This window comes from Artemia franciscana, chromosome 2, assembly GCF_032884065.1.
Source record: "Artemia franciscana chromosome 2, ASM3288406v1, whole genome shotgun sequence".
In the NCBI taxonomy this organism is placed as follows: domain Eukaryota; kingdom Metazoa; phylum Arthropoda; class Branchiopoda; order Anostraca; family Artemiidae; genus Artemia; species Artemia franciscana.
The window spans coordinates 43,663,036-43,686,874 of NC_088864.1; the positions used below are offsets into that span (position 1 = coordinate 43,663,036).

The following is a 23,839-nucleotide window of genomic DNA, read 5'->3' on the forward strand; positions in this document are numbered from 1 at the left end:
CTATCCCAAGAATACTAACAAAATATTTAGGGGGAATTCCATTGTTTATTAAATCTATGTATAAGTTTGTCAGAATGCCTCACCTTGAAGATCTTCGTTCATCAGTATCTAATAGTAGAATGGTTTGCTCTTTGATTGTTGATATAGAAAACCCAATGATAAAGTGTGAGACACTATGTTTATTTTATAAGCCCCCTCCTTTCTCTACAAACCTCTCTTTCTCTCTCTCTCTCTCTCTCTCTCTCTCTCTATCTCTTTCTCTCTCTCAATCATGAGCCTAATTGCTAGGTGGGCTGGTGGAACTCCTTCAAAAAAATGTGATCAATTAGCTACAGTTATGGCATTTATGCTCCAATGAAATATTTGTAAAAAGGACTATTTTATTCTCATATGTATCCATAAGAAGTGCGTAATGGATCTTTGTTTTTTTAGTGTACACAGATGTGCCTATTTTTTTCCTTTACCATGAAAACTGTAAATGTATAAACATCAACTACAACTAACAACTCACCGCAACACCAAGCTGCCTGAGACCAACAGAGCTCCGCACGCTCCTCCTCCATCCCAATCTATTCAAAGCTTCCCTCTTGACATCCTCCTAAGATGTTCCCATTTCTTTTAAATGTTTCTTTATGACATCCTTCCGCCCTAACCGCAGACGACCTGCTTTCTATTTAGCTCTAAACAGTTTGCGGAGAAGGAGAATCTTTTGCAATCTGTCATCCTTCATCTGCAGAACATGCCCTAGCCACCTCAATCTTTCTCTCATTATAGCCCTAGAAAGTGGGATGAACCACACTTTTCGTACAGCCTACTGTTTCAAATACGGTCAGTTAGCCTGTAGCCAGAGCAATCCGTAGGCAATTTCTCTAGAAAACATTTAACAAATATTCATCCACTTTTCGGACCACCCATGCTTCAGAGCCATATTTGACCTCTGTCATCACTGTAGCTTCCAATACTCTAATCTTGATTTGCAGACTTATAGCAATTATAAACATTCCCTCCCCAAATTTCCCTCGCACTTAGATTTTGATAAATACCTTATTTGAATTACTTTATTGAAAATGACTAATTTTCTCCCCCCCATGGATTTTTAGAATACCTTTTTCCGCCTTCTAAATGTTTGTGAAATGACGCTGCTGATTTCCCAACCAAACTTGCAACATCCTGCCCATGACATTAAATGTAAACGTTTCATTTTTCAAGGGTTTCGTAGCTAATGTTGTCGACTGTGCCCTCTCCTATATTCTAATAAAAATAAAATTATAAAATGATTCTAACCAAAGATTAAAAAAGATTATTTATTTGAAATTTTGCGCTCCTAAAATTTCTTCACCCCAGATAAGTGTCCCCTCTGTCTAAAATTTAAGTGAGATCAAGCCTTGGCCACCATTCAAAGTGGAATTATTATAGATAGAGTGGTATGTTCTGATTTGCTGTGTGAAAGGAACAATGTCCAGACATTAAACTATTTCTGTTTTTCACTCTATGTATTAATAAGAAATAATTTATTTGTGAAAGTAATAATAGTTTTAGTTAACAGAAGTTTAGCTCACAGAAATGACAACGTATAAGTAACTTTTTTAGAGGTTCTATTAATCTTGGTTGAATACTCTTGCGTTTACTCTTGGGAATACCCTTGTTCAGTATTAAAAGTATGATACTGAGGCTCACCAAATCCACCGTAGCGTAGGTAAACCCTAACTTCAATCTTGGGGCAACAGGTAGATTTACAAAAGAAAGCTACACTACTGCAAGACACAATCAACGCTAAAATACCCAGGCCCATAAGGAGTGTGTTGATTGCTATATCTGCACTCTCTCCTCAAAAATTATAGAGGAAATCGTAAGTATAAATTAGGTTAGACAATTTATAGTTGCAATTGCAACAAGATACTCCACAATAGTCAAAGTATTCCATACTAGTTACTATTCCATCACATAATTGCAAGGGATTATCTGAAAGGACATACTCTCTCTCTTCGCCGAGGTAATTTTTTAATCCGATTGCTCCAAAAACAATTGGCCCGAACGTAGCCATTCCTGTAATTTTTGCTGAACATAGGTGAGTATCAAATAAGGAGTGATAAGCCCTTTTGGAAGCTGCCACTGCAACGGTTCCTGTTCTAATACTTGGTATTCCAGCCTAAATACCAGAACTTATGTATTTAATGTTGAAGCTACAAATGCTACGAATCCAATTATCAAACAGTTCGTGGTAACGAACTGTAGTAAGGAGCGATCCGATTCAATAGTAACCAAAACTCTAAAAAATTGAATTTTGATATCAATAGCTACATCAAAAGAATCGCATTTTAATGCTGATTTTAAATATATAAGTTTCATCAAGTTTAGTCTTACCCATCAAAAGTTACGAGCCTGGGAAAATTTGCCTTATTTAGGAAAATAGGGGGAAACACCCCCTAAAAGTCGTAGGATCTTAACGAAAATGACACCATCAGATTCAGCGTATCAGAGAACCCTACTGTAGAAGTTTCAAGCTCCTATCTACAAAAATGTGGAATTTTGCATTTTTTGCCAGAAGACAAATCACGGGTGCGTGTTTATTTGTTTGTTTTTTTTTTTTGTTTTTTTTTTTCCCCAGGGGTCATCGTATCGACCAAGTGGTCCTAGAATGTCGCAAGAGGGCTCATTCTAACGGAAATGAAAAGTTCTAGTGCCCTTTTTAAGTGACCAAAAAAATTGGAGGGCATCTAGGCCCCCTCCCACGCTCATTTTTTTCCCAAAGTCAACAGATCAAAATTTTGAGATAGCCATTTTGTTCAGCATAGTCGAAAATCATAACAACTATGTATTTGGGGGTGACTTACTCCCCCACAGTTCCTGGGGGAGGGGCTGCAAGTTACAAACTTCAACCAGTTTTTACATATAATAATGGTTATTGGGAAGTGTATAGACGTTTTCAGGGGGATTTTTTTGGTTTTGGGGGTAGGGTTGAGGGAGGGGGCTATGTGGGAGGATCTTTCCTTGGAGAAATATGCCATGGGGGAAAAAATTCAATGAAAAGGGCGCAGGACGAATCTGGTCACGTTAGAAAAAACGTCAAATTCAGAGCTTAATATACAATGCTGGGTGTTCGGAGCCTCTCTATTATGGAGTATAATTTGAAAATAACACAACTATACGAGCGATAAAACATATATACCACAACCATAACTCAACTAACGAAAGAACTGCTAAGAGATAACACAACTATAAAGTGAAAACAGGTGAAAACTAACGGGAAAATAAACGAACTAAGAGGTGGAAGGGGCCCAGAGAAAAAATATAATCATTTTTCAATTTTGAGCCTAACTTCCGCAAAGGAGTAATAATGTCAGAAGCCCCGAAATACCGAATTATTTTCTTTTCAAACAGTTCGTGGTAAAGAACTGTAGTAAGGGGCGACCCGGCTCAATAGTTAACGGAACTCTAAAAAACGGAATTTTGATGCTAAAAGATACATCATATGAATCGAATTTTCACGCTGATTCTAAATATATAAGTTCCAATTAATTTAGTCTTTGTCATCAAAAGTTACGAGCCTGAGAAAATTTGCCCTATTTTGGAAAAAAGGGGGAAACATCCCCTAAAAGTCATAGAATCTTAACGAAAATCACACTATCGCATTCGGCATATCAGAGAACTCTATAGCAAAAATTTCAAGCTCCTATCTAAAAAAATGTGGAATTTCATATTTTTAGCCAGAAGACAAATCACGGGTGCGTGTTTATTTGTTTGTTTGTTGTTGTTTTTTTCTTTTCCCCAGGGGTCATCGTATCGACAAGGTGGTCTTAGAGTGTCGCAAGAGGGCTCATTCTTACGGAAATGAAAAGTTCTAGTGCCCTTTTCAGTGATAAAAAAATTGGAGGGCAAATAGGCCCCCTCCCACGCTAATTTTTTTCCAAAAGTCAACAGATTAAAATTTTAAGATAGCCATTTTGTTCCGCATAGTCGAAAACCATAATAGTTATGTCTTTGGGAATGACTTACTCCCCCACAATTCCTGGGGGAGGGGCTGCAAGTTACAAACTTTGACCAGTGTTTACATATAGTAATGGTTATTGGGAAGTGTACAGACGTTTTAGCCAAAAAAAATTAATATACTAATTTCATTTCAATAATTTATGTGCGGAGAGCCAAAATCAAACATGCATTAATTCAAAAACGTTCAGAAATTAAATAAAAAAAACTAGTTTTTTGTACTGAAAGTAAGGAGCGACATTAAAACTTAAAACGAACAGAAATTACTCCGTATATGAAATGGGTTGTCCCCTCCGAAGTCCCACGCTCTTTACGCTAAAGTTTGACTCTTTGCCACAATTCTACTTTTTAAAACAATTAAAAACTTTAGCGTAAAGAGCGTGGGACTTCGGAGGGGACAACCCATTTCATATACGGAGTAATTTCTGTTCGTTTTAAGTTTTAATGTCGCTCCTTACTTTCAGTACAAAAAACTAGTTTTTTTTTATTTAATTTACCTAAAAGAAACAGATTTTGAGCAGTGAAGCTAAGAGCCAGTTAGCACAGGGAGTCTATAAGTCACTATTCCGAAGCGGCGTACCTTGAATAGTTTTACTTCATTTTCTAATACTGGTACCAAAACATAAAGTTAAAATTGGTGTACTCACTTGTTGACTGCCCTTCAGAAGCTTCTGTTCACAGAAATACAGTGGGAGGGGCAAATATTTATTTGTCAAAATCTAAGGGGGGTCTTTTTTGTTGTTTTTGATTTCGTCCAATGAAAACGCCAAAAATGTATTTTCAATGAAAATACGTAAAAAATGCCATTTAAAAATGTAGGAGGGGTGTAATTGCTTTCCTTGCAGTTGACATAGTGGCATTTGACACGAGCATAGTTACTTTTGAGAATTTTGATAGGCAGGATATGTACAGAAGTGCTGTTCGAATGTGAAATAGAGAATTCGCTCTTCCCTTCTTCGCGTTAATGGGGTTTTATTTTCTCGTTTATAAAGAAATTATAACCAGTATTCGACTAGATTTATCCTTGTTATCCTAGACATTGTATCTTTTGATGAATTATTTATTTAACCATTGTGACTCATTCCTAACTGGCACAATAAATAGCCTCAGCAAGCATGACCAACAAGCGACAAAAGCCTCTTAATAACTCGTTTAAGAGAAAGTATGATATCCCCTGTTTGGATTTAGACGCAATGACAGGTATGTCCTATCAATCTTCTTTTACTTTTTCTGTTTTTGCTATGTGCTTTACTTTGTTTTAGTGCTAGTTCTATCTTTGACGAATGTTCCGTAAAAAAAATGTATTTAGTCAATTTGGGGTGATTTTTGACAAAATGACTAGTTTTCTTTCATGTTATAGATCGTTGTATTTTTTCCATTTTTTCCTCGTTTTAAAGATATATTTTTGTTGCTGATATCCAATAACGGTCAGCCTAAATTATAGTTGTACCATTTATCTAACTATAAGAAAAAAAAATCTTAACCTCTACCTTATGCACGGGTACTCATTTTCATTTTATTTCTTCTAAGAGTTAAGAGCCTTTTTTGTTTTGTTCTTTTTTTACCACAGGAAGATGGACTTGAAAAGAAATTAAAGAATTGTTTCTTTAACTATATGTAAGCGATTGAGTTTAAATTATTTTCTTTCTTATTTATTTATTTTTTCCTAACGCTGTCGTTTGAAAAGTAATCTGGAAGATTTTTTACAAAACCATAACTAACCACCGGTGTCATGAAGCAGTAGTCTATTCTTAATACATCTCTAAAACTGTTTTATTTTTTCTGTCCAAGAAAAAGTCAGTTACAGTTACTTACAAAACTGTTAAACAACATTCTTTTTTTTAAAGCAGTAGGATTTGAAATCATTTGCTGCCATATGTCTTTTTAAGTGCTAATTTGTTTATATTTACATTAATTATGCTCATCTGTTGCTTCAAACATTAATTTTACAAATTTTCAAACACTAGCTAAATCACATTAGTTCTCAAAAAGGGGCCTTCGGATCGTTAAGATCCGAAATTTATGGGGGAGGGGGTCAAAACCTCCTTAAACTCACTCTGAGCGTTTTCCAAGACTTCCGGTTTCCAAGATTTCCGGTTTCCAAGATTTTTGTTCCCCCCCCCCCTTCCTCCAACCGCCTATGTCCCTAGATCCAATTCGAATTGAAAATGGAGCATCTGAGACATAAGGTCTTTCTATATATCAAGTTTTATTAAGATCCGACCACCCATTTGTGAGATAAAGATACCTCAATTATCACGTTTTCCAATATTTCAGGTTTACCCCTCCAACTGTCCAAGTGTCATCGGATCTGGTCCGGATTTAAGATTTCAGCTCTGAAGCACCTTATTCTTCTAAATATCAAATTTCATTAAGATCTGGTCACCTGTTCGTAATTTACAAATACCAAATTTTTTCTAATTTTACAAAATAACCCCCCGCCCCAACTCCTCCAAAGAGAAAGGATCTGGTCTGGTTATGTAAGTCACGAATCTTGGACTTGTGCTTATTCTTCCAACCAAGTTTCATTCTGATTTCTCCACTCTAAGCCTTTTACAAGATTTTCTGCCCCCTCCCAATTCCCCCAAACGACACTGGATCCGGTCGGGATTTAAAATAAGAGATATGAGTTACGAGGTCCTTCCAAATATGAAATTTCATTAAGATCCGATCACTCCTTCGTAAGTTAAAAATACCTCATTTTTTTTAATTTTTCAAAATTAACCCTCCCCCCAACTCCCCCTAAAAGAGCAGATCTGTTCCGGTTATGTCAATCACGTATCTAGGACTTGTGCTTATTTTTCCAACCAAGTTTTATTCCAATCCCTCCACTCTAAGCTCAAATGGTCAAATCGGGGACGCGACTATTTCTAATTTAATCTGGTCTGGTCCCTGATAATCCTGCCAAATTTCATCGTCCTAGCTTATCTGGAAGTGCCTAAACTAGCAAAACCGGTACCGACAAACCAACAGAATTTGCGATCGCTATTATGTAAATACCAAGTGCCAGGCACGTACGCAGGAATTTTTTTCGGGAGGGCCAAAACCTTCGAAACAGCAGAAATAAGGTAGCACTTTTTTTTATTTAGTAACTAAATAAATGCAAAAAGCACGTATATCGGAAAATACAGATTAACTTTAAGCTGTAGTATTGTAGCCGATGGGGGGAAGAAGACTGAAGCCTCAAAAGCACGTTGTAGACTCAGGTTCATAGCGATTTAAAACTAGTGATTAATCTTTTATATACCACTGAAAGGGAGATATTAGGGTTAACAGTGGAATATGGGTGCTGTGGGGGGTAATTCTTCTTTTGCGAAAACGTCGATTTTAATGAAAATGATAGTTTCTAAAATTGATCCATTAAAAGCTTTACTTTATCCTGAAAATGGAGGATAAACGCCCGAATATCAAGAATATTTCTATTTTGCTGTGGAAAGCTAACTCTCTTTACAAAAAAAAATAACAGTACAATCGCTAATTACTTCAAAGGGGGTAAAAATTTAGACAGAAAATGGGTTAATAATTGGGCAGTGATTTGACCGGATAATTGCATGCTGTAAAATCCCAAAAAAAGGCTTCACACATGTATCTAGATTCTTAATAAATGTCCTCATGTAGAATATAAGGGTGTAATATGGTACAATACCGATAAAAGAAAAAAACAGAAGTCAGATTCTGTAAAAAAATTTTTACAGCATGCAATTATCCGGTCAAGTCACTGCCCAATTATTAACCCATTTTCTGTCTAACTTTTTACCCTCTTTGAAGGAATTAGCGATTGTACTGTTATTTATTTATTTTTTTGTAAAGAGAGTTTGCTTTCCAAGGTAAAATAGAATTATCCTTGGTATTGGGGCGTTTATCCCCCCCCCCTTTCAGGTTAAAGTACAGCTTTTAATGGATCAATTTTGGAAACTATCTTTTTTCATTAAAATCGACGTTTTCGCAATAGAAGAACTACCCTCCACAGCACCCATATTGCACTGCTAACCCTAAAATTTCCCTTTCAGTGGGATATAATATATTAATCACTGGTTCTAAATCGCTATGAACATAACCTGAGCCTAAACATACTTTTGAGGCTTCAGTCCTCTTCCCCCCATCGGCTACAATACTACAGATTAAAGTTAATCTGTATTTTTCGATACACGTGCTTTTTGCATTTATTTAGATACTAAATAAAAAAAGTGCTACTTTATATCTGCTGTTTCGAAGGTTTTGCCCCCCCCCCCCGCCCCGAAAAAATTCCTGCGTACGTGTCTGTCTAGGCTAGAATGATGATAACAGCTTTCTTTGCTAAATTTAATTTTGTTTTTGCTGGGCTCTGGCTTAACAATGCAATTTTGCAGAAAATGGCCTCTATTCTTTGTTCGGTCTTTGAGTAACATCGCCGCTGCCGATATGTGGGTCAGCAGCATATGACATAGTAATTGGCTAATTATATCAGTCAAAGAACAGTCATAAATAGATAACAAATACAGCTCATAATTACAAAGAATATATAAACTGACTTTTGAGTATTAAGTAATACTACAGTTTTAGCAAAACTCCCGAAAATGGAAAGAAATATACCTGTCCGCAAATATAGGGGAATCAGCATTGTTCTTCTCATTGTTGGACTACTATTGTTAGTAACAGCTGTAAGTTTTTTTCTTCTTTTGTATGTTGATTTTAGTTCCCAAAAATAATATGAAGAAATTTATTTTGGGTAAGGCTATTTGAAATATTCGAACTTGGTTTATTCGAAATAAGCAAAAAGGGGGACACACCAATAATAGCTGAAAATCACAAACAACTTGTGATTTCAAAAAAGGGCAAGGTCCCAAAGCGTCTCTTTATTCGTAGTATAAAAATCCTTGTGAGCACTTTATGGTGCAATTTCACCACGTCCACAACGAGAACAGAGGGATGAATGTTCAAAATTCAGTCAAACTAAAACAAAATAAAAATAATGATCTGTGCAAAAGATGTGGGATATTATAAAAAACTTCGTACAAATATCAAATTTTTGAGGAGAATGGAAAGCAAGGCGTCCCTTGCGGGCATGACCGTGGATCGTCTACAGGTCAATTTTACAATGTACATAAGAGAAGCAGTAAAAAATGATCAGAATTAATCACCAACTTTTAGAAATCCTGTACACCAGGTGGCATATTCCAAGCATGGCGAACATAAGTCAATCGTTACAATGCTGTGCCTGTTGTGGTGGAATTGTGCCACGCGTGACAGATTTAAGTGGCAGACTTGGCACTCTAAGATGTACACCCGGTGATGGAAAGTGGGTGACCCCTCGGTATATGCATCATGAAAAACCAGTTCTCTATTTGTTTTTGTTTTGTTTTCTTTTTTTAACTCTTAGTTTTAGAGAATACCCATTCTAAATTGTGGCTGCATAAAGCCACACCATTTTTTTTTTTAGTTTGAAAGGCTAAGAACATTCAACTGCAATGTTTTTAAAAAAGAAAAATTCCAGTGCAATCTTTGCCTTTTTACTCAAACATATCAAAATTCATAGGAGTTACTATTCTTATATTTTTTTTATTCCTAGCTCATCAAACAACACAATAAACACACGAAGGCAGAGTAAAAAAGAGAAAAAGGAAAAAGGATATTCATAACTTTAATCGAAACAAAAATAAAACAGAAGATTATCGTGTCGAATCCCCCTCCCATGCCCCTTTTTCCCCAAAGTCGTTCCATCAAAATTTTGTGGTAGCCATTTTTTTTTTATCATAGTTGAACGACCTAATATCAATACCTTTGGGGATAACATGACCCCCCACCCCTTAGGAAAGGGCTATAAGTACACGGGCGTTTTCTACGGGAGGGGATGGATTTTCTCCTGGGACGGATTTTCCACGGGGAATTTTTTTTTTTGGGGGGGGGGGAGAAATATTGGAGGTGAGATTTCTAGGGGAAAATTTTAATCAAGAAGAATTTGCCAGAATTCCTATACAGAATTCCTTTTAATTTTCTGACTTACTCTTTGCCGACTCAATTTTATATGTGGAGATTTTTTCAAAAGACGGTATGCAAAAGTGCATTTTTTGGCCGGAATTGTTCACAAGAACATTTCTGGGAGAGAATTTGCAGCGAGGATGGAACTGTCCGGGGTTAATTTCCTGTTGGGGGGAGGGGGTTTTTCTTAAGGGAATTTTAGAGGGGGAATTTTCAATTGAGTGGGAGGTGGATTTCCTAAGACTACTTGAGAACTATCAAAACCTAATTTTTTAAAAACAAGTTTTTTTTTACTGAAAGTTAGAAGCAACAATAAAATATCACACGTAAAGAAATTATTCAGTATATGAGGGGTGCTACCCCTCCCCAGTACCCTATTATTTACGCTTAAGTGTCGGCTTTTTGTCCCAATTGATGAACAACGACTCCTGAAACACAAGGGTCGTTTAATTGGAATAAGAATGTTTTTAATGGTACTAAAAAAGTTTAGCGTGAAAAGAGGGATATTGAGGAAGGGGCAGCCCCCCTTTTATAGGGAATAATTTCTCTGCCCCACCTTGAAAAACAAGGAAAACTACTTTTTTGCATTGGTACCACTGATTCTTCTCCCGTTTTTCTGAGGGAAGTAAAGAGCGAAGTTGGTACCTAGAAGTATGACGTAGCATGATATCATGAAATATTTATTTGTCTGCAGGCTCCATAAGCTCTGGCGTCACTGCACTACAGACAGTAGCTGCTGTAGTGATGTAGTGCTCTGGCGTGCTGTAGTTTGCCCGACTGTCCCTCCAGGGACTGCTAATTCACTTAAAACCTCGTTTTGCCTACAATCATAGCTGCATGGTCTTTCACAATTATAGCATACCAGTCTTTTTCCATATTTCCGGATTCATTATTATAAAACGATGGATGTGAACAACTTAACACAGATTTTCATTTTGTATGTCATCCAAATGACGAGTACCTGGTAGGAGAAATCTTGTTCTGTAAAACTCTTAGCACTAAAACTAGAGCTCTGTTCAACAGGGCTCACCATGATTAAATGCAACTGCTTGAATAAAAGCCATTATTTTGCTCTATTGAACGCTGTTTAAACATTAAAAATGAATCTCTTGAATAGAAAAACAAAAAGGTCTTGCAACCCAATAGAAACTTTGAAACCACCGAAGAATATTGTCAGCTCATAATAATATTAATAGACAAATCTGTCTCTAAAAGGCCTAATGGCAACCCATTCAACTGCTTTTAAAATAATAATTGCAATTGACTGCAGTAATTGACATTTTGGAACATCATCTATATTGCAATTCTTTATTAAACTATAAAAATTAATTGCAATTCACACTATTGAACGTTTGATGAACGTCTCAGCTATTTTTTGGATGTGCAACATAATGAGACGAGGCCTGGCTAATTTTACTTTGCAGGCGGATTTCATGCTGCCCAATGAATAAAAAAACGTCTTCTAGAGGGCTAATATGTAGTTCGTTTCCGTTTTGGATCAGAATTTTAAATTTTATTGTTAATACCAGCAAAATTACGTCCAAAAATGTAATTTTCTTGTTTGTATGCTAAATATACAAATTTTTTTGATGTTTTATTCCCTGGTAATTTGCTACAGGGGTAATTTCCTTTAAATAGCTCTTAAATAGAGTGTTCGTTTTTCCCTTTTAAGGGACGCTTCAGGCAGTGTTGCTTTCAATCATACATACAAGCCAGAATCCATTTTGCAGTGTCACTTATTGTTTTTGATTGACAAAATTTACTGATGGCTGTCAGACCTTGGTTTAAGTTGGCAAAGTCTGTCACTACATGCTCGGAAAAATAATTCACACATTTTACAGATTTTTTTGGTACTTTTCTAAAATATAAACCACACTCGAGAACGCTTATTGCGAATACTCGGTTTTTCAGGCTGTCTATACCAGACAATTACATTCGGCTCATTGACAAACCACATTATAGCATTTTTTAAATCAAATATTTAGTTGGTATTTTGGTTAGGCCAGGGTAAGCTATTTCAGGTTACGCGCTCTGGGGGGCCATCTTCCATAGCTCTTTGTGGTAATTTTCATTGTGCGATATGAACTGGAGACATGTCATGAGTGAATTTTCTGACAGACTCCAGAAACACTTGGTTGTCATTCTGCTTTTCAGTTTTTTGTGAATTTAGAGTCCTTAAATCCCGTCTGTGCGAATTGCATTATAGTATTACCCATATAATCTTTGTGCAGTAAAGGTAAAATATAGATCTAACTTTCTGAAAAATTTCCCTTCTGAATTGTTTGTGACGGGAGGAGTCTTATCAAGCTGGAACACTGTTTTTTGACTGCTTGCTATGTTATGCAAAGAAGGTTAATGATTTTTTGTCTCTCCTGTTTATATTTGAGGTGGCTTCGATACTAAGAATATTGGTACCAGTCTCATACTTCGAAAGCAAGTTCCCAAATTTTTTGAATAATTATTCCCGAGTAGTATATAAATATTTGCTGCTATGACTAAAACTAACAATTACAGCAGCAATAGCCGTTGTCAGTGCAGCATTGATGGAAATTTTCTTCATTGCCACTGCTCCTTGAAAAAAACCTAGAGGCATACTTGGGACTTTTAAGTCATCGCTATTGCTCTGTGAGTTTATCACCAGGGTGTAACTTTTCGTATTCTTTGATTTCCCCTTCTTTCCCAAAGAGTTTATTGGGTGCTAACGTGATTTAAGTTTTTTCCTTCTTAGTTGTTTCCCTGATGTTCAAACACTAAGGAAAATTTTGTATTTAACAAGTTAATAATTAACATCTCAATAATTTTAATAATTCTTAACTAAACTCCGTTGTTTTGGATCAGTATCATTTTCTTTTCATTGATAGTACTGTTACTACTACTACTACTACTACTAACAACTCATCGCTGCACCAAACCGTCTTAGACCTACACAGCTACGCATACTCCTCTTCCATCCCAATCTATTCAAAGCCTCCCTCTTTACACCCTCCCAGGAAGTTCCCATTTTCTTTAAACGTTTCTTTATGACATCCTCCCACCCCAGCACCTGCCTTCCGTTTAGCCGTATACGATTGGCCAAAAAAGAAAATCTTCGGCAATCTGTCATCCATCATCCACAGAACGTGCCCTAGCCATCTCATCTTTTCTTTCATTCTAGCCCAAGAAAGTGGGATTGAACCATACTTTTCGTACAACCTTCTGTTTGAAATACGGTCAGTCAGCCGGGTGCCCAGAACAATCCGTAGGTAATTTCTCTAGAAAAGACTTAACTGCTTAATATTTCTTCATCCACTTTTCGGACCACCCATGCTTCAGAGCATGGTCATCACTGTTATCACAGTTCTAATCTTGGTTTGCAGACTTATCTTCATAATCTTCCAAACTTTTTTGAACTGTGAAAAACACCCTGAGCCTTGGCTATTCCACTTTTAATAACTTCACTGATCCCACCGTCTTTACTAATAATACTACCAAGGTAAGTGAAGCTACCCATCTGATAAGTCTTTTCCTTACCCAACATCATCTTTTCATTTTCACTTATTCCAAGCTTTAGTGACTTATTCTTCTTAACATTAATATTCAAACCTATTCTAGCACCTTGAACTCGCAAAGCCTCTAAAAGTTCATTCATTTTGTTCACGCTTTCTTCTAATATGCTTAAATCATCAGTATAACCTAAGCCCAGGATATTTGTCAGGTATACCATATAAGGATAAGACCTTTACTAAAGCTCTTATATCGACATAATTGAACGCTTGCTCATAATCTATGAAACTGAGGACCAAAGGTGTTTGACAACTAAGGCACTTCTCAATTATTAACCTAAGAGTGAAAATTTGGTCGACCCATCCTCTACTTTTTCTGAAAACCGCACTGTTCTTCTCTTAAAACTTTGTCTGCAGCATCTCTCAGTCTAAAAAGTATCATATTACTAAGTAATTTGCTACCTACAGAGACCAGTCTTAAGCCTTGATAATTACGACACTCAATCTTATCACCTTTCTTATATAGTGGTTTAATTAGGGTTTTCCTAAAATCGTTTGGTACTTCCCCTTTTTCAAAAGTTATATTCATAATCTTCAGTAGCTTATTTCTAGCTTCAGAAACACCACATATAAAAAACTTATTTACTACACTGTCAGCACCTGGAGCCTTATTATTTTTTAATCCTTTTAGTACTGTCGCTAATTCTTCCTCACAAAACAAATCTTCCTTTCACATCCAAGGTATCATAAACTTTTTCATTTTTTTCTATATCTTCTACTGCGACTGTATTTCGGTTTAGGACATTCTCAAAATGTACCGTCCATCTCTCTTTAAGTCTTTCCTTATCTCTAATTGTGGCCCCGTTCCTATCTTTAACTGGGATATGTCCGGATTGACTACCCCCTCTCAGTTTATTAACATGCCAGTACAATATTTTACTATTATGCCGTCTAGCTGAATCTTCGAAAGCCTCCGCAATTTTATTCATGGCCTCCACTTCACACCTCCTTAGTTCACATTTTAATCGATTTTTTAACCGATTTATGAGAAAACAAGTCCCTTGCGACTTGTAAGGCAAAAGAGGGGCGATCCTCGCAAGCCATGGATTACGAAGGAAAAAATAGACATGATAAACAATAGAAACTTGTTATATAAGCAATATCTTAATAGTCAGGATGACGCAGACTTTAGAGAATTTAAGGCAGGAAAGAAGGCAAGCAAAGAAGAAGTACTTTGAGGAGAGGTTTTCTGATAATAAGGGAGATACAAGGGCTACATGGCAAGTTATCAATGAGTTCGCGGGAAATTAGACAAATAGTTAGTTGTCTTGCATTGATATAAACGGAAGTTCTATGAGTGATAAAAATATAGTTTTGAATCATTTTGGGTTAGTTTTATTCTCAAATTGGATTGTCTGTTCAAGAAAGTGCAAGTTGTGACAGGAAAAATGTTTCTCAGTGAGGAATTCACGGACTCTTGTGGTGACAGTATTGAATTCCAGTTTGAAAAGTGTACAAATGATGAAGTGATTAAGATAGTGAAAAAAACATAAAATCGAATTCTGCTGGAGTAGATGGCGTGAATCTCAGAACTTTTAAAGCTATTATGACCTATATACTACCATGTATCCTACATATTACCAAGTACCAGGTCCGATGCTGGTAATTGGACCGATTTCGATGCTTCTTCTATTTCTAAATTTTGTAGAAAAAGTGATTCATCGTCGTCTATATGACTATCTCATGAAACATAGCCTACTCAGTGACACCCAAATTGGGTTTAGAAAGCGTCATTCAACTATTCATGCTGCCATTCATCTTGTTGATTTTATAAATATTTGTTTAGAAAAAGGTGAGATCCCCATAACAGTATTTTTTGATTTTAAGAAAGCATTTGACACAGTAGATTTTAAAATTTTATTGAAGAGATTAGAATGCTTGGGTATTAAAGGAGTATGTCTTAAGTGGTTTGAAATTTATTTAAGCGTGAGGTCTATTAAAGTGATGATTGATGATGGGTTTTCTTCCTCTTATGAAGTGTCAAGTGGTGTGCCACAGGGGTCGGTCCTTGGTCTGCTTCTTTATCTAGTTTATGTAGATAGCATGAGGTTTTATCTTCCAGATTGTTGCTTAACGTCATTTGCTGATGACACTGCAGTTACATTTTCTAGTCATTGTTTGGATAGCCTTGTTTTGAAAGTGGATGGTGTTTTGAGAAATTTCCATGTTTTCACTAGATTGAGTTAACGTTGCTAAGACTAATTTCATTTTATATTCTAGAGTAGGCAAGCCCAATGACATTAATGGTAGAAATCTGTTAGATAATAAGCATATAGTTCAGGTTATAGAAATCTGTTATTTAGTTTTTTTCACATTGATTGTAATCTTTCGTGGAAACGCCACAGTGATGTTGTTGTAACAAAGATTTCCCGTGGCCTTGGAGCAATTCAACGTTTTAAAAAAAATTACCTCCGAGAGTTTTATTGCTTTTATACCACGCTCTGATTCATCCATATATTTCGTATGACTACATGTTATGGACAAGCAATTTTTATGTGATGTAAACGTATTCAGATTCTTCAAAATAAAACGATGCGTCTTACTGGTGGATATATTGAAGGTGAACTCAGCACCATAACTGGCTTCAAAAAGTTGCAAGTAAGGAATGTAGGACAGCTACGGGAGTACCAAGTTGGAATCTTTACTTATCAATGTTGGAATAATGTAAGTCCCGAGGTTTTTCGTGATTACTTTAGTGAAAATAGATCTTTGCAAATTTATGAAACACTTCACGCTAGTAATTTTGTCGCCCCACCCAGAAATGGAACCGGGGCCGGCTTCCCTACTAGATTTTCAGGGCCTAATGTGTGGCATTCCGGCGGCTAAGCACCTGGGGCTATTTAAAAATAAATTGAAAGGGTATTTGCTAGGACAAGGTCCATAGTTCTTTTATTTATTTTTCTTTTTTACTCTATTATCTCTTTATTATTATGAGATTGGTTATTATTATTGATGAGTTGATGAGAGATTGGTTGTTATTAGTTAATATTTTTTGATTTTACATGTTTTTTGTTGTTGTTGTTTCGTTTGTATTGAATTATTAGTTAGGAAATTAGTTTTATTTACCCGCCCAGTCGCAATTGTTTTTTGTATCTTTATTTGGGCGGATACTTACGTATTAGTTAAATGTATTTGATTTATAAATAAAGTGAACTGAACTGAACTGAAAATGCTTTCTCTACTTTCTTTACATTTTTATTTTCATATGATCTATCACTCAGATAATTCTCGTACAAACCTTTTCTCCTCTCTATTAGACATATAGCTTTTTCGCTATTCCAACCATCTTCCACATTGTCAAATTTTAAAGTTCCAAGTTTAGGATTCAAGTGTTCCTGGAAAGATTTTTTCAAATTCTCATCCTGGGGTCTACCAACATCATAACTTCTCGGGAGGTAGTTACCCTTCCGGAATTTCAGCTTTAAATTAATCCTAGACACTACTAGATGGTGATCTTCACTTTTAACATCAATAACAGCACTTCTATATACCTAAGTATCTTGTACTGATCCGGCCAGTTTTCGATTTACTGTAACATAATCAATAACGTTTGCGTTCTTACCATTGTGTGAGTACCATGTCAACTTATGGGCCATTTTATGACCAAACACCGTATTGGTTATAACTAGATTATATGCGTACAAAATTGCAAAAGTCCGTAGCCATTACTGTTTTCTATTCATATACGAAATTTATCTAGGCTAGGATACCATCTACCCTAAGGATACCATCTACCCTACCCCTGAGATATGAGTATCTGAAACTCCTAATAAGTCCAGTTCAAATCGTCTGAATACGTCAGTCAAAATGTTGATACGATAGACATTTTTTAACGTTGTAACATTTCAAGTTCTAATTTTCATGTCTTAAATCATTGAAATTATTTTGGCCTCAGGAAAAGCAAAGATCCTGAATACCAGCGTAGGACGGGGATCAACATATCTTCTAAAGTCTACACCGAGGCGGTTAAGCCGGCTTAGAACCGGATAGAAAGAAGTCCCTGGGACCTCCAGTATGAACGGAGGCCTTGTGCAATCCCGGGCCCATCTTGGTCACAACATGGTTTTCAGCACTTGGCTATGCTCTTCTATCAACAAGAGAAGAAACTCTACGCAGACAGTCCCAAGCCTATTATCTCTGACTCATATTATATTTATGACTATAAATGTTATAAAACTACGGGAGGCAACCCTAGTAGATAAATTAGCTAGGACGAGGGTTATTCAGACCAAAAACTCCCGTCAAAACCAACCAAGCCCAGAAGAATTATCCATTAATCAGAATCCCATACGAATGCTGTGTCGCTTACTAGGCTATAATTTACTCGGGAGTGCCACTCCTCAAGCGGGAATACAGTTGAACGCATTGTCCTCAGTCTCGCAGGTACCCCAAAAGGGTCGAGGCAGCCCTTTCCAGAGGCTGTTGCCCATAGATCTGGATCTTACGCCCTTTAGCAGTTGTCCTCCTAAAGAGGATCCTCCCACGATGGTGTTCTGCGTCACCATGCAATTTAAGCCATTACTGGGAGAAGGTTTGTTACTTATGGGACGTTTGGACACGCCAGTGGACCCTGTTGAGTGTACATTTGAGGGGCCTTCTTCCTACTCCACCTGTATTTATGGCCCAGGGCGAGGGTGCCCCAGTTCCTATTATGGACCCTCAAGGACAAGTTCCCCCTTTGGTCCGTGCCTCCTATGAAGGTACCCTACATATCTGTAGGGCGTTCCCCTATCACCACCCGGGGACACACTGAGTGGCCTGGGGGAGACCTCTAAAGAGCAGTAGACTCATAAAGCTTTTTTTTCACCTAAATAAATAGCATGCTTATAAACAAACATGCTGGTGAAAGACAAGCTGGTGAAAAAGAGCGCAAGGGGAGATAAACGGAACTTTCTAGAACAAAAGGCAGCTATGGCAGAAGAAGCGGCCAAGCGCGGCGATTCCAGAGCCGTCTATAAAATCACCAATGAAATCATCGGGAAACGTCGCAACCTAAATGAACCAGTAAAAGACGGAAACGGGAAGACAGTCACAGCCCCCGATGAAATCTCTGAAGTTTGGGCCCAACACTTCGAGAAAGTTCTCAACCGACCTAGTCCTCCGAACACAGCAGATATCCCCACAACCCCTTTCCTGGAACTTCAAATCAATACGGAAGAACCGTCAACCGAAGAACTGGTACAAGCCGCTCGCAAACTGAAGAACGGCAGAGCACCAGGAAGCGACAGGATATCAGCAGAAATGATTAAAGCCTCTTTAGGCGCTTGCATAACTGTGTGGATCACATTCTTTGCATGTATATGGAAATCAGAGAAAGTCCCCGAAGAATGGAGAAAAAGCACACTCATCAAGCTTTTTAAGAAAGGAGATGCAGCAAAATGTGATAACTGGAGGGGCATCAGTCTCCTTTCTATCCCGGGGAAACTATTCTCACAGATAATCCTTCGTCGCATCCAGACAGCCTTAGATAAGCACTTGCGAGACGAGCAACATGGCTTCCGCCCATCCCGCTCCTGCTCTGACCTTATATATGTCCTACGCATGATGATCGAGGAATGCAATGAATGGAGGCAAAAGATGTACCTTGTCTTTGTGGATTTCGAACAAGCCTTCGATTCAATACACCGAGATTCGCTGTGGAATATCCTCCGATATTACGGCATTCCAGAAAAACTTGTATCCTTGATCATTGCCCTATATGAAAACACCGAGTGCTGCGTTCGGACCCACGAAGGAAATACAAGGTATTTCCATATCATGTCCGGTGTCAAACAGGGGTGTGTCCTCTCCCCCTTGCTTTTTGTCCTTGTAATCGATTATGTGCTCCGAGACTGCACGGGGTTTGGTATCCAAATCTGCGACAACAAACGACTAGCAGATCTTGATTTCGCCGACGACATCACCCTGATTGAAGCAAACAAGGAAAGGCTCCAGGATCTTCTCGAAGTAATCCGAGAGAAAGCGAGTCTTTTGGGACTAAAGATCAACTCGGACAAAACAAAAAGCATGGCAACGAGCGACTCACCACTGGGCTTAAAGTGTGGGGACAATACAGTAGAGCAGGTAGTGGATTTTAGATACCTTGGAAGTACAGTCGAACGAACTGGATCCAGCGAAAAGGAGGTGCAGTCTAGGATTAGACAAGCCAGTGTAGCTTTTAATCGACTAAAGCCAGTGTGGCGATCGAAAAAGTACTCCCTGAAACTGAAAATGAGGCTGTTCAACAGTAACGTCATCTCCGCCCTCCTTTATAGCTGTGAATGTTGGAAACTAAACCAACACCAAGAAAAGAGGATTCTTGCCTTCGAGAACAACTGTCTTCGCAGAATACTGAACATTAACTGGAGAGACCACATAACCAACCAGACTGTTCGGTCTATCTCGCGCCAGCCCCTGGTAACAGATGTCATACGCCAACGAAGATGGCGCTACCTGGGGCATGTTATCCGTATGGCGGGAGATAGACTCCCCAGAACTGTACTGGAGTGGCAACCAGAGGGAACCCGAAGAAGAGGGAAGCCGAAGAATACACTTCGTCGTACGTACCAGCGGGACTTCAAACACATCAATGCGATAGTCCAACCCCAGTGGGAAGACGTCTAGGCAGCAGCACATATGAGGGACGACTGGCGGCTCTTTTTGGATGCCCTGGGTGCCTCTGGCGGCAGAGGAGGAACTAAGGTCTAAGGTAAGGTAAACAAACATACTTAGAAGACCGTTTTCAGATTTCTTTTTTTTCAAGTACATGAAATAACAACCTTGTATGAAGCTCTCTCTTGCTGTGTCTGCCCTGGCCCAATCGACAAGATAGACACGAAGGCACTCAACTCGGTCCAGTTATCTTAAGGTTGACACACCGAGAATTGAATACTCGAATAATGGCCATGTTTACCGGTTTACTTCGTTTTGGGACAACCTTACCGGGGATATTTTTCTCAAGTTTCTCTAAGATTCAACAGGTAGTGACAGAGTCGTAATGGAACACGGTAATAGAATAGCGCATCAGATACTTAATAGTACCTGGAGCCATATATTTAGAAAAAAAATTCAAAAAAGACAACCCTTCCAAAGCTTAGAATTCTTCATGAACGGAGGACAATATACTTTACTATAGTACTAATAACAACTCCTTGAGGGAAGGGGGATTCGCGTTGGACAATTCTTTGGCCCATTTTGCAAATTCACACCAGAATCATTGAGCTCCGTGATCTTTGGTTGTCAAACAATCTTGAGAAAAGTAGCAGATTAAAATGTAATTAATCTGCAATTAATCTGCTTAAAATGTGAATATAAAATACATCTGAATCGGAACAACGAAGAGTTTTTGATCTCAAGTATCCCACTTAGTTCTGATTACATAAAATTGCTTGAAAAAAAACGCTGATGCCGGGTTTGAACCCAAGGCTGCCAAGTGAATGGCCAAAGCTTTCTAACCCCAGGTAAACAGGCACACCTTGCAATCTATTCATAGCTATGTTATAGTAGACCTCGCCCTTCCATACAAACAAAATAGCTTGAAATAAAAATTCAATACATGAGATATTTTATACGGCTCACTAAGACAGATTGCTATACAGAAGCATAGTAATTTTGTTGAGCTGCCATAGAGATAGTGAATTTTCAAATTCAAAAAGGTACAAGAAAGTCCCTTAATCCTGCACTGACTGTTATCGCGTAGAGGCTGTACTTTTATTCTCAACTAATGCGTAAAAGAAATGCTTACAAAAACCGCAAAGAGACATAATCTGATCATAATTAATGTGGCACCTAACCCTTTATCAGTACGAACAGGCACATTTCAAACAGTTTGTGGTGACCCGGCTATATTAGAGAAAATTTACTCTCTGAAAACTGACTCAATAGGTACTTATTCACTTGTTATTTTACTTTTATTAGAGATGACGGGACCAAAGATAACATTTAATTGCGTGTTTTCGCCTTTTTCAACGAATCTCAAGTTAAAATTTGGGGTTTCGAAGAATTTTTAATTTTTATTTTTGTATTTAAGTTTTAATGTCGCTCCTTACTTTCAGTTAAAAAACACTTGTTTTTTGTATTTAATCTAGCTATAGTTTGATTCTTTTTCAGTGATTTTTTCACGTTTGATCCCTAGGATTTTCGGTTCTGAGTTTTATCACAATCCATGCAAAAAAAAAGACTTATCTCTCTGAAAACTGCCTCAGTAGGTACTTATTCACTTGTTATTTTGCTTTTATTAGAGATGACGAGACCAGAGATAACATTTAATTGCGTGTTTTCCACCTTTTTCAACGAATCTCAAGTTAAGTTTGAAGTTTCGAAGAATTAAAAAAAAATTTAGCGATCCGGCTCAATAGTAACCAAAACTCTAAAAAAGCAGAATTTTGATACCAATAGCTACATCAAAAGAATCGAATTTTAATGCTGATTTTAAATATATAAGTTTTATCAAGTTTAGTGTTACTCATCAAAAGTTACGAGCCTAAGAAAATATGCCTTATTTTAGAAAATAGGGAAAAACACAACCTAAAAGTCATTGAACCTTAACGAAAATCACACCATCAGATTCAGCCTATCAGAGAACTCTTCTGCAGAAGTTTCAAGCACTTATTTACAAAAATGTGGAGTTTTGTATTTTTTTTTCAGAAGGCATATCACGGATGCGTGTTTATTTGTTTGCTTGTTTTTTTTGTTTTTTTTTTTTTCCCAGGGGTGATCGTATTGAACCAGTGGTCCTAGAATATTGCAAGAGGAATCATTCTAACAGAAATGAAAAGTTCTAGTGCCCTTTTTAAGTGACCCTAAAAACTGGAGGGCACCTAGGCCCCCTCCCACGCTAAGTATTTTCCCGAAGTCACTGGATCAAAATTCTGAGATTGCCATTTTATTCAGCATAGTCAAAAAACCTTATAACTATGTCTTTGGGGACGACGTACTCCCCCACAGTCCCCGTGGAAGGGTCTACAAGTTACAAACTTTGACCAGTGCTTACATATAGTAATGGTTATTGGGAAGCGTGCAGACGTTTTCAGGGGGATTTTTTGGCTGGGGGGAGGGGTAGAGAAGAGGTGGATATGTTGGGGGAGATTTCCATGGAGGGATTTGTCATGGGGGAAGAAAAGCTCCAGGAAGGGAGCGCAGGATTTTCTAGCATTATTATAAAAAAACAATGAAAAAACAAATGTGAAAAAGTTTTTTCTACTGAAAGTAAGGAGTAGCATTAAAACTTAAAACGAACCGAAATTATTACGCATATGAGGGGTTCACCTCCTCCTAATACCTCGCTCTTTACGCTAAAGTATTTTTAGTAATATCAACTATTTATTCTACGGCCTTTGTGATTCAGGGGTCATTCTTAAAGAATTGGGATAAAATTTAAGCTTTAGTGTAAAGAGCGAGTACTGACGAGGGGGAGAACCTCCTCATATACGTAATAAAAACATGCAAATACAGAAGTTCGTTATGTAAGCTAATTCGTTAGTTAAGTATACCTTTTACTAATAGAAATGTTTGTAAAAAATTAAAACTTCCAGTTGCCTTTTTAAGTTACCAAAAAATTGGAGGACAACTAGGCCTCCTCCCCTGCTTCTTTTTTCTACAAATAATTCGATCAAACCTATAAGAAAGCAATTTATCAAAAAAAAATATGCAAATTTCGTTTTAATTATTCATTTGCGGAGAGCCAAAATCAAAACATGCATTAAATCAAAAACGTTCAGAAATTAAATAAAAAAAAACCGTTTTTTTAACTGAAAGTAAGGAACGATAATAAAACTTAAAAACGAACAGAAATTACTTCGTATATGAAAGGGGCTGCTCCCTCCTTAACGCCCCACTCTTTACGCTAAAGTTTTTTACTGTTTTAAAAAGTAGAGTTGAGAGAAAGAGTCAAACTTTAGTGTAAAGAGCGGAGCGTTAAGGAGGGAGCAGCCCCTTTCATATATGAAGTAATTTCTGTTCGTTTTAAGTTTTAATGTCGCTCCTTACTTTCAGTTAAAAAAAAAACTTGTTTTTTGTATTTAATCTAACTATAATTTGATTCTTTTTCAGTCATTTTTTCACGTTTGATCTCTAAGATATTCGGTTCTGAGTCGTATCACAATCCATGCAAAAAAAAAGTCTTATCTCTCTGAAAACTGACTCAGTAGGTACTTATTCACTTGTTATTTTACTTTTATCAGGGATGACGGAACTAGAGATAACATTTAATTGCATGTTTTCCGCCCTTTTCAACGAATCTCAAGTTAAGTTTTTGGGTTTCGAAGAATTAAAAATTTTTTGGTGATTTCTTCAAAAAGCAAACTTTTTGTTTAGAATATGAGCATTAACCCTATACTATTAGAATACGTGTTGGGAAAAATCTAGAACGCTAT

General features: G+C 37.2%; 1 long non-coding RNA gene across 1 annotated transcript in view; it reads left to right on the top strand.

Annotated features, from left to right (window-relative positions):
• Positions 1-8,444: 8,444 nt before the first annotated feature.
• LOC136042280 (uncharacterized) overlaps positions 8,445-23,839 on the top strand; it is a 32,073-nt gene continuing 16,678 nt past the window's right edge. The window contains exon 1 of the long non-coding RNA XR_010621228.1: positions 8,445-8,627. This is a non-coding gene — a long non-coding RNA (uncharacterized LOC136042280). The remainder of the gene's footprint in view (positions 8,628-23,839) is intronic.